Source organism: Lolium rigidum, chromosome 2, assembly GCF_022539505.1.
Source record: "Lolium rigidum isolate FL_2022 chromosome 2, APGP_CSIRO_Lrig_0.1, whole genome shotgun sequence".
Lineage (NCBI taxonomy): Eukaryota > Viridiplantae > Streptophyta > Magnoliopsida > Poales > Poaceae > Lolium > Lolium rigidum.
In genome coordinates this window covers 227,759,060-227,777,184 of record NC_061509.1, presented here as the reverse complement: position 1 = coordinate 227,777,184, position 18,125 = coordinate 227,759,060, and positions in this window count along the sequence as shown.

Genomic DNA, 18,125 nt, shown 5'->3' with positions numbered 1-18,125 from the left:
TGGTATGTGATTGTTGGCAGGCACCCGAGGATTCGGTTAGCCATGGTTTGTGTAAGAAAGGTTGGAAGGAGTGCCAGATAAAAATGTAAATAATTCATGGGAGCCGCTCTTGAAAGTCCGGTTGGCGAAGTAGTTGGTGTACCCATTACCATTCGTTGACAACAACAAACACCTCTCAAAATAATTTTACTCCTGCTTTACAAATGAAAAGCTCTAGCGCATGTTAATCCCTGCTTCCCTCTCGCGAAGGGTCAATCCTTTACTTTTATGTTGTGTCTCCATCCTTTCTTTGAGCACTTTCTTGAGAGCACAACTGTCATTCTTAGTATAATATGCTTGTCTCAAAATATGATTGATTGTGGTATAACTTTGATGCTTTTGTCTTTGACAATCACTACTTCTAGTCTTTGTATGAACTCCAGAGGTGCCCGGGCATTTATGTTTTGCCGATCAAATACAGGCAAGCGAGATACCACTTTATCATACTCTCTTATGAACATTGCAATCCTGTTTATATACATGATTCATGATGCTTATTATTAATTGTTGGTACCTCTTCATGATTGACATAGCTGTTAGATGATCTTATTTACATGTACCTTATTATGAACTGCTTAAGTATTAGCCATATCATGAGAATATATACATCATATGAGCAAATGTGTTTGTGAAAGTTCTTTTATCGCTCGCTTGTTAACCGAATTGCTTGAGGACAAGCAATAAGCTAAGCTTGGGGGAGTTGATACGTCCAAAACGTATCTACTTTCCCGAACACTTTTGCTATTGTTTTGCCTCTAATTTGTGTATTTTGGATGCAACTAACGCGGACTAACGTTGTTTTCAGCAGAACTGTTCTGGTGTCTCGTTTTTGTGCAGAAATCCAACTTTCAGGAAAAACCTCGGGATTTTGACGAAAGGCCCTATTTTCCCAGAATAATGACGGAGCCAGAAGGACAAATCAGGTGGAGGCCCGAGGGCCCCACACCATAGGGCGGCGCGGCCTAGGGGGGGCCCGCGCGGCCCTATGGTGTGGCCCCTCGGCCGGCCTCCGATGCCCCCTTCGGACTACTTATTCGCCTCGACCTAAAAACGCACGGGGAGAAGTCGAAGTCGCCGTAAACCCTCCGAACGCCACCACATCGCGAAACTCCGTCTCGGGAGCCGAAGTCTCCGTTCCGGCACTCCGCCGGACGGGGAAGTGGAGGAGATCATCGCCATCATCACCGCCAACGCCTCTCCATCGACCAGCCATGTTTCCCCCATCCATGTGTGAGTAATTCCCCCGCCGTAGGCCGAAGGGGATGGTAGGGATTGGATGAGATTGGTCATGTAATAGCATAAGATTGTTAGAGCATAGTGCCTAGTGTCCGTAGATGGTACTTTTATGATATTGTTGCAACTTGTTATGCTTAATGCTAGTCACTAGGGCCCGAGTGCCATGATCTCAGATCTGAACATGTTATTATTTCATCATGATATTCATTGTTTATGGTCTTACCTGCAAGTTGTATACACATGTCGCTGTCCGGAACCAATGGCCCCGAAGTGACAGAAATCGGGACAACCGGAGGGGATGGTAGCGATGTGAGGATCACATGTGTTCACGGAGTGTTAATACTTTGCTCCGGTACTCTATTAAAAGGAGTACCTTAATATCCAGTAGTTTCCCTTGAGGCCCGGCTGCCACCGGCTGGTAGGACAAAAGATGTTGTGCAAGTTTCTCATTGCGAGCACGTACGACTATAATTGGAACACATGCCTATTGATTGATTCGTACTTGGACACCGTTTTATTATTATCTGCAAATGCCCTGCTATGATTGTTACATGAGTTTCTCTCATCCATGCAACGCCCGTCATCCGTCCCCGTGCCTACAGTATTTTAATCCTCGCTGTTTACTAAAATCACTACTGCTCGTTTCCGTTACTCTGCTCGTCGTTATTTCACTATCGCTATCGCTATAAAACCGTTACTATCGATAAACTCTTGCGAGCAAGTCTGTTTCCAGGTGCAGCTGAATTGACAACTCCGTTGTTAAGGCTTTCAAGTGTTCTTTGTCTCCCCTTGTGTCGAATCAATAAATTGGGTAATACTTCCCTCGAAGACTGTTGCGATCCCCTATACTTGTGGGTCATCAGTCACTTCCTCCCCAAACTTAAGAGAGATAGTTTCTTTCCTGCAATCAATATTAGCTTATGCAGTGTTTAAGAAGTCCTTCAAAAAATGATTGGACAATGAGAATCAATTGGCATATCAATGAAAGCAAAATCAATGGGATAAATGTAGGGTCCTATTGTAATGGGTACATCTTTTATTACTTACAATGGAACTCTAAGAGTCTTATCAACAAGCATTGTTGTCATATTTGTGTCTTCTAATTGTGAATGCTCAAGTTCATCTTGGATACCGAAGTAAAATCACAGAGTTCATAGTAAGAGGATCCACCAAAAGTGCAAGGTAAAACAGGTTTGCCCACACGTTTTGCTTTGACCATACCTTCTACAAACTGTGAGGCTTCAGAATCGAGCTCAACTACGTTGCAGTGTGCAAACATAGCTAAAATACCTTCCTTTGTTACCTCACTCTCTCCATTTGTATAGCTTCATGAGTAAGTTCCTCATTACTAGTTTTTAACTCTTGTGCTCTTACCTTTCTTTCTTCCTCTTCCTTTTGTTTAGTAAGAAGTTAAGCTCGGATGTTCCTTGCCGCTGTCATTGGGAAAGATAGCGGCCCGTTGTAATACGTCATTGAAATAGGTACCACTTTGGGTCATTCGGCTTCAACTTGGGTTGCTTCAACAACTTGAGGTGGCGGAGTGTAATGGACCCATTCTTTCTTGGGTACTTCAATGAATTCTGTAAAAGTTTGAAGAACATCTAATACCATAACATCATCAAGATTAAGCTCATTAGATGTTTCTTTTAGTTTCCCGATGTTTTTATAAGAATTTAGATAGTCATATTCGATTTTTATTTCTCCCTCACTTCCAAGATTAAAGCCCCATGATACTCTATTTCTATGAACTTTATCTAGACGTATCCAAGCTTGCTCGGTTGTGAGTTCCGTAAAAAATCCAACGGATAACAAATCTAATTCTCTTTTATTATCTTGTTCTAGTCCTCCATAAAAGACATGTAAAACATACCAAGGTGGTAAATCATGATGGGGACATTTTTGAACAGTACCTTTGAACCTGAGATAGGCTCTCATTAAGCTTTCACCGCGGAGATTCTTGAAATTGGTTATATCCCTTCTTGCTTCCACGGATTTAACTTTGGGATAGAGCCGAAATAAATTCCTTCTTAATATTCTCCCAAGTATCAATCTTTTCTGCAGGGCAAGTTCTATACCAAGATAATGCAGTGTTGGTTAGAGATTGACTAAAAAAATTAAGCTTAAGTTCATCATCAGTATAGTTTCTCAATTTAATTGTCCAACATAACTCAGTAAAAGAATGCAAATGACTATAAGGATCCTCATCGGGATCATCTCCTAAAAAACTATTCTTCATAATAGCAATAAAGCATGGATGAATAGAATATTCAATGTCACTCGAATTGGGAAATTCCTTAATTAACGAACCCTCGGTTAAATCTTCCGAGATATTCAGTTGCGTCAAGCTTATTCATAAACCCGAGAGCAGCCATGGTACTACCTGAAACTATTAAACAACTTTAGTAAAAACAATAATAGATAAGCAACTAAGAACAAAGACCAAAAACATTGAGCTCCTCGGCAACGGCACCAGAAAATAGCTTGATAACTATAAGAACACATATCAGTTGTAGCTAGTTTTGAAATAAGAGTATCGAACCATGAGGAGCTACTGGTTAGGGTCTTAATGCCCCTTGGTACTTTCTAATAAAGATTACTTAATAATTATTTTTTAATCTCAAAATAATTAAAGGGGTGATGTAAAGGGTTGCAGGAAAAGTAAATAAAGCAGTAAAACATTGTATAAAAAAAGGTTGAAACTTAATAAGACAAAGTGTTCTTAGGAATTATTGGATCCACCTCTAGCACTAGGACTCATGTTAATTAGCATAAATTATGCTTTCAAGCATGTTCTGTGTGGGAGTGCTCTGTAATAAGATGCGCCCAGATAGCCATCATTCATCGCATCTCTAAATAACCACATCATCTAGCCTTCTGCACCCACATATGGACTAGCGCTATTAAGGGGTGTACCTCATGGTCATCGATATGAGCTTTTTGAATCCCTCTTATCCCCCTTATTCATGTGTCAAAGCACCGATACGGTAATATCACTTCCCGCTGTTCACTTTACCACACTTCAAAGAGTAGTTCCCTCTCAAGTCCAATAGGCAATATTACATGGTGCACAACATGTAATAACAAGAGAGAAAACTAACACATATTAATACTTAAAACCATAGATCATCTTAGATTTATCTCATATTCATGCTAGTGTTTCTCCATCTCCCCGAGAACTATTAAGACTACTACCACATGGAGACAAGCAAGAACATCATCATAATCTTGTGGAATGAATTAAAGGAATGGAACGAATTCGAATACAAATCCACAATAGCAATCAAGATTACAACTATGGTTGGAGGATGATGATCATGGAGGTGCAGCGGTTGATGATGATGGTGAAGGGGATGATTCCTTGTCCTCCAAGGATCCACGTAGCAACCTGGATCTTGTCTTTTCCGAAGTTCCCTCTTGAGATCTGATCTGGGGCGGTGTTTCTCAGTTTCGCGGAGTTGTGTGTGTCTGATCTCTGATCCGTCTGCGGGAGGTGAAAGTATTTGACAAGACGGTGCTCCTGGAGGGTGGTACGGGCGGGCCTTTCCCGTACCGATGCCTGTTGAAGCTCCTAGAAGATGTCCTCGCATTGTCCTTTCACTCAAGCGCATTATTAAGTGCAAAAAATGATTTCCATCACGTCAAAATGCCAGAAAATGACAATTGTCATTAATATTTCATTATTGACTTATTATTTAAGATCCTGTGTAGACAAGCATAAAAGGGTGCGGTAGCGCGGTGAAATATAAAAATTCTACCACTACTTGATGATAACTTGATAAAACAGTAATGCAAAACATGCACTCATCGGTTATTTAGAGATGCGCTGACCGATGGCTTTCTTGTCGCATCTTATTACGGAGCTCTCCTCACACATAGCTTGGAAAAGATATAGTTCATTCTAACCATAAGTAATAGAAATACTAGAGGTGGAACCTACACTCCTAGAGAACCCCTCTACCATATCAGAAAAACGCTCTTAATACTCACTTGTTTTAGTTTACATTAGTTTATTTCTTTGTTTTTATTTACTTTAGCTATCAACAGAAAAAAAACTCTTTTATATACTTTATCTTGAAAGGAGAATAACTTACAAGTACCCACTAGATAATAGTAACAATGGGCATTAAGACCCTAAGCTGTAGCTTCTCGTGGTTTGATACTCTTACTTCAAAACTAGCTACACTTGATATGTGTTCTTGCAGTTATTAATCATTCAACCGGGGGATTTGGCTATTGCCAATCTCAAGTTTTTGCTCCTATGTTTTAAGAACATGTCAGGTCTTTGCATTAACTTTCATAAGAGTGAGGTGATAGTTTTGGTGACCTCACCGGAAGAAGAGCAGAGAATTGCAAACATGCTAAACTGCAAGCGGGGCTCCTTCCCTTTCATGTATCTGGGCTACCCATCAGTGATAAGGCGCTCCTTTCTAGTGATTGGGATCCGCTTGGGGCTATGGTGAGGAAGCGGGCTGATCCTTTGATCGGCAAGTTGATGACCTCTGCTGCGAGGTTGACGCTTATTAATGCCTGCCTTTCCAACCTGCCTCTGCACGCCATGGGTGTCTGCCTCCTGGGTAAAGGGGTGCACAAAACGTTTGATAAGCATCGGGCCTGATTTTTCTGGAAGGCACATGGCTCGAGACGAAAATATCACTGGGTGCGTTAGGACGCGGTGTGTAAGCCAAAGACCTTGGGCGACTTGGAATCATTGACACCAGGATCATGACCATCTTCTTGATGGTCAAATGGATTTGGAAGCTGTACGCCGGGGAACAAGGCTTGTGTGCCGATATCCTGAGAGGCAAATACATGCGTCATTCGGACCTCTTGGTTGACTCCCACTGGTCGGGCTCCCAATTCTGGAACTCGGTCTAGAAGGTTAAAGCGGTGTTTAGCTTGGGGGCAAAACATAGCGTTCATAACGGCTAATCCACGAGACTGTGGAAGGATTGGTGGCTGGGGAAGGGTCCTCTGTGTGATCGCTTCCCTTCGTTGTTTTCTCTGGCGAGGGAGCCGGATGTCTCCATTGCGAGGGCTTGGGCCAATGGGTTGTGGTGCATTCCCCTCCGCAGGCTTTGGGTCTGAATGAGTAGTTGTTATCACCAGATTTTGGCTAAATCAGGAGGTGGGCCGCGATCAAGATGGGCTTGGAAGATTACACATGGAAGATCTCTGAAGCGGCCTTGCACGGAGAATTTGGGCTAGATTGCCCGTGTATCTTTAATTACAGTAGATTGTATCTAGATTAAAAGTTAGAGTTTGTCTCGTACACGGTGGGGATCTCCCACGTTAGAAAGTCCGCTGGACTATAAATATGTATCTAGGGTTTATGGAATAAACAACAACCAACGTTCAACACAAACAAATCTCGGCGCATCGCCAACTCCTTCGTCTCGAGGGTTTCTCCGGTAAGCACCATTCTGCCTAGATCGCATCTTGCGATCTAGGCAGCACAAGCCTGCCCACGTTGTTCATGCGTTGCTCGTGCTCGAAGCCTTTTTGATAGCGAGCAACGTAGTTATCTTAGATGTGTTAGGGTTAGCATTGTTCTTCGAATTACATGCTTTCGTTATGCAACCCTTGCACATCTAGCCGCCCTACACCTATCTCAGGTGTAGGGGCGGCACCCCGCTTGATCATAGTTTAGTAGATCTGATCCGTTACGGTTGCTCCTTGTTTCATCAAGGATTAGTTTAACATCCGCAATAGTTAGGCCTTACAAAGGGTTGGAGGATCCAGCGGCGTGTAGGGTGACGTTTGCTAGCCCTAGAAAGGACGTTCCGAGGATCAACCTCGTGTTGGTTTTTAGGCCCTGTCTAGGATCGGCTTACGGTCACCGTGCGCGAGCGCGAGGCCCAATCGTGAGTAGGATGATCCGATTATGCGGTGAAAACCCTAAATCATCGTAGATCTAATCAGCTTTATCTTGATCAAGCAGGACCACCATATATTCGGACACCTCGTTCGAATCATGGGTGGATCGGCTCTTTGAGCCGATTCACGAGATAACCCGAGAGCCGATCGAGGCTCGTATTTAATGTTTACGTGTATGCCATGCAGGAAACTAAGCGAGGCATCATCCACACCTTCCCGACCAGGTATAGGTCGGGTGGCACGCCCTTGTGATAGCATCGGACGTGCGACCGAGGAGGCTTTGCGGGCCGTCGCTCCGAGGGACCGGGGCCAGCCGCAGCCCTAGTTGTTCCCGGCTCTACTGTGTTGCCCGTCTCTGCCCGCCAGGGGGTTTCTGACGTCAACACATTCTGGCACGCCCGGTGGGACAACCTTCGACATCCACGACATCGCCATCTGCATCCGACATGGCGGAAAGCACTCCGGTCAAGTACGAGGATCTGCCTGATGAGCTCAAGAAGAAACATCACGAGATCAAGGCAACCCTCGAAGCCGAACTCATCGGCTCCTTTGAGAAGACCCCTGCGCACGGCAACGAGCTCAATGAAAACACACGTCTGTTGCCTGGCGACAACATGGTGGATCTCAGCCACTCCATATGCCAGCCAGAGTTCTCCTTTGGCGTCAACATGGCAGGGCTTGCAAGCCGCCATGGCAAAGATGAAGCAGAAAGCAGCCACTCCCGTGGCAAGGATAAAGAGGAGGCCGATCCACGCGACCGGCCCCAAGATGATGACAGACGGTACTCGACAGAGGAGGAAGTGAGAAGCGTGCGGTATCAACGTCCACTCTCCGAGCATCTCCTCAACAAATATGAGCAGCAAGTACGACCGACGTCGGCGCTACGACGTAGATGATGAGAGAAATTATCGGTCCGATGCGAGAGGACGAAGGTACCGTCAGCATGATAGAAACAACGACGGGTACAATCGTCACGCTGAAGGAAGGTCAGGGGGGCAGGATGACATGGATAGGCACTGGGACTGTCCTTTCTTCAAACATTGCTGGGACTCAGGAATGAGCCGATTGCCAACAATCGAGAACTTCCCAGAATGCGAGCAAAGGAAGAAGGATGCAGCTAACGTGTCCGTGTTCAAGCGTCTAGGGCCTCTCCCGCCTCGGAACAAACATGCTGAGTCCGCTCGGGTGGAAGATCTCGAGGAACTAGAGGACGATGATGAAGAAGACAAATACCATCGGCCCAGGTGGTGCCCTGATGGGCTCAGCCGTTCCCAGAAGCGAAGGCTTCAGCGTCTGCGTGGGTTGGAAGAAGCTGAAAGATTGTACCTGCATACGCTGAGGAAGGCACGGCCTGATCTGGCCGCCAAAGTTCAGCGAACCCTGGATGAAGAAGGTCGGCCACAAAGAAAAGAGTGGCGCCCCAAGCAGACGAAAGCCGATGATGATACATCGGCTGGCACAAACATGGTCTTCATTCTTTCAACGGAGTTTAGCGCTCCAAGATTATATGAAGCACCTGTGGCGCAATTGGACTGCGGCCCACGGCCGGTCATCTTTGAGAAGCCGAAAGAAAGAAGTTACAGGCATCCGAAGGCCCTGTACTTGCGAGGTTACATCAATGGGCAGCCTGTCAACAAGATGTTGGTAGACACCGGGGTGGCAGTTAACATTATGCCATACTCCATGCTACGTCGGTTGGGACGCTCCAGCTCGGATCTGATCAAGACCAACGTAACACTGAGCGATTTCAACGGCCAAGCATCTGACGCGCAAGGTGTTCTGAATGTGGATCTGACCGTAGGAAGGAAAACTATCCCTACGACGTTCTTTATTGTCGACAGCAAGAGTACCTACGCTGTCCTACTAGGGAGAGATTGGATCCACGCCAATCGTTGCATTCCATCCACGATGCACCAATGCCTAATACAATGGGATGGAGATGAAGTAGAAGTCGTCCACGCAGATGATTCGGTCGAGGTTTCAACAGTCGGCATGGACGTTTGGGAGACATCGGGCCAAGAGCCACTCTCGGGCATCAATCTGGACGATCGCGAGCGCATCGACGTGACAAAGAACGGGGTTAGGCTGGTTTTATCCACGAGCCCGACCGTGTAACAAAGCAAACGTCGATGAACAAACGTGGCGAGGCTGATCCTTGTGATCGGCCCCAAAAAGTTTATGAAGGAACATTACAAAACCTTCATCGAACAAGCAACGTGGAGGCCGATCCCAGCAATCGGCCAAAATTATCCTCACCATCCATTCTGCCTGGGCTCAACATGTAATCCAACAGAGCCGATACCATCAATCCTCTTGACAGAATCGGCTCGGGGGGGCACCCAGGTGGATAAAACACGAGGATATGCAGTAGAAGTGTCTCATCCTTTGATGATGGGTATTGGAGTATGGGGGCCGATACATAAATCGGCCGAAAATTCAAAAAAATTTAAGCACAGCCGATGTGCAGACATCGACTTAAGGATCAATGGAGCAGGAAGTGGATCTTCTCTTCAAGGACCCCTAATTCCCGTTGGCAAGTCTTCAAGTTCAGCCTAACGAAGGGAGCATAAACGTGCAAGTCAGGGTAGGGATGAGCCTAACGAAGGGAGCATATCTCTTGTAAGACCAGGAGAACAGCCGATGACGAAGCAATCGGCTGTAACGTTTTGACCAAGGTGGTGACTTGGTAGCTGTCACTTCCAGGGGGTGTTACGTCCAGAGTTTTGGAGGGCATCAGAAATTCAAAGACATCCCCACCGGGAGTTGCCTCAGCCTGCCAAAGACGATGAGCCGGTCTGATCAGCCAGGTGCAAGATGTGAGCTGGAGAAGCTCGGGGGGGCAGCTCGCCCTGAAATTTCTTCACTCTGAAGAACCGATTTTTGTTGGAATCGGCTGATGCTGCATTACGAGTTGGAAACCGAGGATGACCGACGTGGTCGGCTCACTGCTATTCTCGCCCCGACTGAGGCTTGGGGGGGCAGCTTGCCCCGAAAGATCCTTTGCTACAGGAAGCCGATTTTGTTGGAATCGGCTGGCTCTGCATCACAACTTGTCTGAAGAATGGTACTGATGTTGCAAAATTATCAGTTTCAGCATGCCAGTCGATTCAGCGACAAGCCCAGGGCTCTGTTGGAGACACCTACTCAACACCAGATTACTAGCCTGATGGATCGACTGTACCGGCTGTCAACGGATGAAAGGTGATCGACTGGTTGGCCCCGCATGATAGCGCTCTCAGACAGGGTCGAGCCCAGGCCTCGTTTGCCCGAATTATGGGTCCTCATCATCGTTTCCACCCCGGCTGAGGCTCGGGGGGCAGCTGGCCTTGTGGATACTCGTTTTTTGGGAGCCGATTGAAGAATCATCGGCTGGTCCCGCAATGCAATTCCTCTCGAAGGCAATGAGTTTTGCTAAAGGGAGGCCCGTCATTACCGAATGAAGGATCGAAATTGGGCAATCTGGTTGCTGTAAAGGAACAGAACAGGGGATATCTGTACTACAGGAGCCTCGGCTTTCAACGGCAAGTTGTTCCAGCAGCGGTTTTAGGACTCTTTGGAGGGCATTGGTCTGCCTCGTTGTCCACCAGAGCATACAGACATAGGTTGGAAGAACGAATCGTGGGGGGCCAATGCGTTGTCATCGGCTCGTTTAGCATTGGCTAAATAACGATCGGCAGAATCAGTATGAAAGACAATCGGCTAAATTATCATACAGGAAATCGGCAAGATCAAATTGGGGAAATTCTTCATTGATAAACGAGATTTCTTACAAAAAGAGCTGATTGCTCTCAAAAGGAGGTCCTAGGGGATACATTGCCCCGTCTACCACTACTGGCCCTAGGCTAAGATCCTATCTAGGGGCCGTTGCTGCCCTCGTCGTCGTCGTCACCGTTGTCGGCGCCGCTCCTGACCGGCTCGTCGTCGCTGCTGTAGCGACCGCTGGCAGGACCCTCGTTGTCTTCGTCCTCCTCATCAGCGTCGTCGTCGTCGCTGTTGAAGTCGATGAGGTTCCCGGGCCAGGGGCAGTGGCGTTTGGCCGGCGGCTCGTCGGAGGAGCTGTCGTCCTTCTCTTCCTCCTCCTCCTCCTTCGCCTCGTCGGAGGAGGTGACCCCGTCCCAGGGAAAGCGACTGTCGTCACTTTCCTCCTCCGATTCCCCATGGGTGAGGAAGCGGAGGTCGCTCTCCCCGTCGGTCAGGGACTTGTCGTCCTCTGACCAGATGGAGAAGTTGTGGCTTGGCTCGTCCCCGGCCTCGATGGCGCGGCGGATTTTGGCCGCATGGGCCTCCTCCTGGTTCCACTCCGGCGTCGGCTCGCGGAAGGGGGAGGACTGGGCAGAGAGGTCCGATGAAGAAGAGGAGGAAGGCATGGTGGCAGAGAAGGGTTTTTTGGAAGTGCTAATGCGAAGAGGATGAAGAGAAGAACTGTTCGGTACGGTTGGATAAAAGAAGTGGGGATTTAATGTCCGAACGGTTTTCGAGGAAGTGGTGCCAAAAAACTGTCAAATCGTGCAGAGAAGTTGGGAAGGCAAGTTGTCATGATGGAAATACTCGCGATGGTTCTCGCTCCGCCACGACATGACCCCTCGGAGGAAAAACGAGTGGTTTTGAAATTATCATTACCAAAACCAGGGGGCATGTGTTATCACCGGATTTTGGCTAAATCAGGAGGTGGGCCGCGATCAAGATGGGCTTGGAAGATTACACATGGAAGATCTCTGAAGCGGCCTTGCACGGAGAATTTGGGCTAGATTGCCCGTGTATCTTTAATTACAGTAGATTGTATCTAGATTAAAAGTTAGAGTTTGTCTCGTACACGGTGGGGATCTCCCACGTTAGAAAGTCCGCTGGACTATAAATATGTATCTAGGGTTTATGGAATAAACAACAACCAACGTTCAACACAAACAAATCTCGGCGCATCGCCAACTCCTTCGTCTCGAGGGTTTCTCCGGTAAGCACCATGCTGCCTAGATCGCATCTTGCGATCTAGGCAACACAAGCCTGCCCACGTTGTTCATGCGTTGCTCGTGCTCGAAGCCTTTTTGATGGCGAGCAACGTAGTTATCTTAGATGTGTTAGGGTTAGCATTGTTCTTCGAATTACATGCTTTCGTTATGCAACCCTTGCACATCTAGCCGCCCTTACACCTATCTCGGGTGTAGGGGCGGCACCCCGCTTGATCATAGTTTAGTAGATCCGATCCGTTACGGTTGCTCCTTGTTTCATCAAGGATTAGTTTAACATCCGCAATAGTTAGGCCTTACAAAGGGTTGGAGGATCCGGCGGCGTGTAGGGTGACGTTTGCTAGCCCTAGAAAGGACGTTCCGAGGATCAACCTCGTGTTGGTTTTTAGGCCCTGTCTAGGATCGGCTTACGGTCACCGTGCGCGAGCGCGAGGCCCAATCGTGAGTAGGATGATCCGATTATGCGGTGAAAACCCTAAATTGTCGTAGATCTAATCAGCTTTATCTTGATCAAGCAGGACCACCATATATTCGGACACCTCGTTCGAATCATGGGTGGATCGGCTCTTTGAGCCGATTCACAGGATAACCTGAGAGCCGATCGAGGCTCGTATTTAATGTTTACGTGTATGCCATGCAGGAAACTAAGCGAGGCATCATCCACACCTTCCCGACCAGGTATAGGTCGGGTGGCACGCCCTTGTGATAGCATCGGACGTGCGACCAGGAGGCTTTGCGGGCCGTCGCTCTGAGGGACTGGGGCCAGCCGCAGCCCTAGTTGTTCCCGGCTCTACTGTGTTGCCCGTCTCTGCCCGCCAGGGGGTTTCTGACGTCAACAGTAGTTCGCTTGGATAACTCTTAGGCGGGAGATTGATGACCTCCGTTTATCCGACTCGCTGAACTGCATTTCCGGAGCATTAGAATCTTCGGGGAGGTTCACATTGCGCTCGCTCTACGCAAAGCTGTGTGGGAACCCCACAAAAGCAGTATGGAGATATCTGAAAGATTTGTGCCCCTTTAAAGATTAACGTGTTTCTTTGGAAATTGGCTCGGAAGCGTCTTCCGTCCAATGACAACCTCCGCTGTAGACATGATTGGGAGGACACGAACCATATTTTCTTCACCTGTCCGTTGGCTAGATTCATGTGGAGCACAGTTAGGGAATTGTTGGGATGCTCCTGGAACCCCTCGTGTTTTGATGATGTCTTTAGATTTCTAAATCGTTGCGTCGGCCAAACCAAGCGGGTCCTATGGACCTATTGTGCTGCCCTCCTTTGGGCGGTTTGGAACATGAGGAACAAATTCATGCTAGAGGGTTCTTTCCCATCGCAGTCTGCTAATGGAGTACACAAATTGTCTATATAGCTACAGGTGTGGAAGCCTATGGCTAGGAGACAGGACCGGGAGGCACTCGAGCAGGCGATACACCGGATCCGTGCATTGCATGCCACTGTGAGATCTAGCCCGAAAGACTGATGCTCAATGTCACTGCTGGTGTGGGTCTCCGTGTTGGTCGACGTGTTGGGGCACGTTTGTATGCACGTTGTCTATTGTTTTTGTATTGTCGTGCAGACTCTATTATGTGTGTGCGTGAGGCATGTACCCATGTTGGTTGTTGTTCAACTTTGTCTCTACCATTGTGTGGCTTCATTAATTTAAAGCCAGGCTCGTCTTGAGCCTACCGTCAAAAATATGCGGTCTATGTTGATGATAGACGCTTCACATGAGGCTTTGCTATATTTGTTGATCCAAATTTGGCTTTTTGGAGTGCCAGAAAACAAGGCACTATCTCCAGCTCCAATGCTGAAGAAGAATATAAGGCCATTGTCAATGTCACTGCTCAGTTGGTTTGGGTCATACCACTCCTTCAAGAACTTGGTATTTCTCTTAAATAAAAGCCTTTTTTTTGGTGTGACAATCCCCTTCCGCTACCATTTCCAAACACGTGTGGCTAGCTAGATGCACCACCTTGCTTAGACCAACTCTAAAAAAAACCCGTAGAAGTTGTCAAACCCTTAATATAACCGACTTTCAAAGTTTTAGCTGAAAAATTGTCGATTGTAGATCCCATCACCTTGGTAAACTTTTCTTATAGTACAAGTGTGGCGTGCGATACTTGCATACCGACACATCTCTACTTGGAGCATCCTGCAGGGAGGAAGTTTATTTGTTGTCTTCTGATATGTTAAAGTTTTATTTTATTTTCCTAAAATACACATCACGAAGTATAAGAATACTTCTCCCATAAACTTCACAGCACAAAGTACAAGAAGTATACAAGCACACTGCATGAGTACGGTGTTATATTGAAGCAACAACCAATGTACAACAGTACACCATTAGATCGTTTTGGGCGGGAACACACCAGTACACCATGTTGGGAACTGCAGTTTGATCCTTGTATTATCAGGGAAGAATATCGTGAGTACGAACGAAAGAAATATAAAACCACTTGCAAAAATCCAACTTGCCATTACCAAAATGGACACAACCATCATGCATGCCGACATTTCGGAGACAAAACGTCGGATCTAGAACTGACAATCTGCCGTACCAAAATACATAGATTCGTCGATGTCAACCGCATCGGTCATGACAGTCACACCATAGTGGGCACAATTTCAGGGGCTTTCATTTTAGTTGATGAAAAATCCACCATCGGAACATCATCACTAAGCAAATATGCCATAAATATTAGATGTAGTTAAGGGTTCCATATCATGTCCCCTAAGGCCAGAACAGCCGCCGCTGACAAAAGAACCGGTGCAGTGGCTGGACTTTATGTGGAAGTTCTTTGTGACCCGTAGAATTCCCCCTTCTTTTTTCCTTCCATAAAAACTTAAAATTTGTGGTAAAGTTCATAAAAAAATGCTGCAGAAACAGGATGCAAGCCCGTCTGGAATAAAGCCCATATTGGTAGATTAATATAAGGCTCACATTCTAAGCCTTCCAGCTATTTCCTTGTGGGCCGATGTAAAGCATAATGGGCCATATCAACCAATTCCAGATCCATCCCTATTTCAGAAATCCAGTTCTTTATTTCGAAAAAAAGGTCATTATCTCTGTGTGCATTTTATGCCAAATTGCCATTCCTTATAGACCTGGCTAGGCTTGTTAATTCTTAGAAATTAATTATAAAGTCCCTGATCCAAGCTTAGCTAGTGATGAAAGCAAGTTTTTGAAGAGCCTATCTCGATCCCGTGGGTGATCCTTAAAAAATCGAGTTCCTAAAAGAACAGCTCGAGCCCCATACATGGTACGGATTAAAGCAAGTTAACTGTCCATTCCCCATCTAAAAAAAAAACTGTCCATTCCCTGATGACGCACTACCTTATCAGGTGTAAAGTGTATCTCCAACAGGGCGATCAAAATGGACGCTCAGCGCATCGTTTGCGTCCGTTCGCGGGGAGACGTATAGTGATGTGCGCGAACGCAGCGGTTGTCCGTCCGGTCCTCGCACGGGTCCGTCTGGCAGGGGAACAAATACTTCATCTTCCGCGGTATTACTTACGGGCGGCGCGATGTAGCTATTATAGGGCTGCGTTAACAGTGCGCCTCGGCTTTCGCGAGCGTGCGCTGCTGGGCGCCGTCGCAGTGGCAGGACATTGAAGGCGAGGTGGCGTCCGAGCCTCTTAAAGGAACGCTACCGGCGTCCATTTCCTCGACCACACCATTACCAGAGCCCACCTTATCCACCCGACCGACGCCATGGGGAAGAAATGTTGGCCATTTCGCAAGACCAAGAACGACCATGAGGCTAGCGGCTCGCGGTCCAGCAAGAAGCCATGGGTCGGGCGGTACGTCCGCATCGAGCTCGCATGCCGTCTTTCAGAGGAAAACCGGCCGGTGCCATGGCCGGATGCAAACCTGCCTCGAGGGGGCTGGTACCTCAACTCCAGGCGCGTGTCGGTCCCCCCCCCCCAACCCGTGCCGCGCTAGGGCCGAGAGAGCCGGGACGAGGTGTGCCGCCGCCGAGCGATCTTGCCGCCGGATTTCCGAGAAGATCCGGCGTACGCGCTCAACTCCTACAACTGGATCTCGTTCGGGACGTGGGAATTCGACGCGCGCCGCTGCACTGGCTACCTCGTCGAAGTCGAGTACTTCGACCGCGAGATCTCCGCGGAAGAAGAGGAGAACGACCAGGAGGACACGAACGAGGACGAGCACGCGGAGTGCGCAGACTACGACCACGACGACGGCGGGCGGGCTGGGATCCGGAGATCCAGCGCCGGATATTACCGAGGAGGAGGCTATTGCAATGGCACTGGCAATAGCGAGCTCGACGAGCTCTATGAGCTCGCTTTGTGAGATGGGCCCGCAATCCAGCTCAGCGAGTCCGCGCTCACGTAGGGGAGGCCGGCGACTCCTCCGGCCACGCCGACGCGTTCCAACAACGGCGCGCCGGCTGCCGCTCCGGCCTGGGATCCGTGGCCACCTTCACCACAGTCTACTGCGCGGGCAACGGCCTGGCCGCAGTTGCCACAGCCTGCCCTACCTCCTCCACTGCCGGCGTACCAACTTCCATGACCGACGCCAGAGTTCATCGACCTCATCAACGACGACGACCAGTAGACAGTACCTAGTTTTACTACGCCTTTATAGTATTTTTAATGTCTTTCTATGTTTTTTATTAATGTAAATTATGACTTTCATGAATGGAAAAAAAAAATTATGTGTCGTGCCGCTGGAGGGATCCCGACGTAAACGGACGCGGGATCGATTTCAACCATTTAAAACGACGCAAACAGACCCCGCTGGAGATGGCCTAACGGGGAGTTCATCGACGCTAATCGCCACGCCTACCGACGGCGACGAGACTACTCCGTTCGGTCCTAATCGTGCGCTGGCAATGGATCGGCTGCCACTTCGTCGCATCGGTTACTGTCGTCGGGTTTGCTAGGCGTGCCTCGGGCTAGCTGATTAATTCCGGCGACCACCGCGTTGCACACGCGGCACGCAAAAGGTCGCGGACAACGATACACCAAAGTACTCCTGCCGTCCCCATTACGCAGAGTCCAGTCCAGAGCTTCCGAGCGAGGTCGACGCTGGCCCCCGCCTTCGGACGTTCGCTGTCGCCGCCGACAGCCGGCCGCTTCGCCGGGATCGTCTCGTACTTTCTCGTCTCATCCTAGCCGGCGGTTTGCAACCGGCCGGGCCATAACAAGTACGCGCGCATGGGGCTTCCACGGTCGATCGACACGGCGCGTCACGCAGACGCCTGACACCAGGCTCGGATTTGATCAAAATTAGACAGCAGGGCAGAGTATTATTGACTGGTGCCGGCCCTCGTTACATTCAACATTCTGAAACGTATGCATACCCGGCTTTCAGATACGAAGGGCCGAACTTCTATCATTCCAGCTCTACGTATATTCTCGCTGCGGGAGCGTGGGCCGGCATCACCGACACCACGGTCCTGTGGGAAGGAATTATCAAGGAACAGGAGTTTCTCTTCTCTAGGATTTCCCATAAACTGTAGGGCAGGCGATTTGAACCCTACAAATCACCATCGTAAGATTGATTTGAATTTCTTTTAAAGGGGGTAAAAGGTTTGCCTCCATTCATTAAATAAGTAGAAGAGTCTTGATAAGACAAAAGAAAAAAATAGAAGTTCCTAAGCCATTACTCTCTCTTTAATACAAAACTCAAATGCCCGTGGCGATACAAAACTTAGCCTCCCTTAATGATTTTAAGCAAGAAGGTTGGGGGCGTGAACTTATTGTTGAAAATTCTTGGATTAGGCTCCTTTCGTATGGTCCAAGTGACAAGCACGATTATGGAAGACATTCCTTTTCGTTTCTCCGTTGCACTGCACAACATCATCTTCCACACTCCCTAAGGGAGGCATCACCTACCCACCCACTCATGAGTGCGGACGGAGGGAATCCTCTAAGAGCACTAAGCTCCCAGTATTGGGAGCAATTCCGAGGGATCTGCCCATCGCTGTCACGTGCCCCACTTAGAGAGATGTTTGCATTCTGTTTTCTATGTTTGATTGTGGGTGGTGATTTG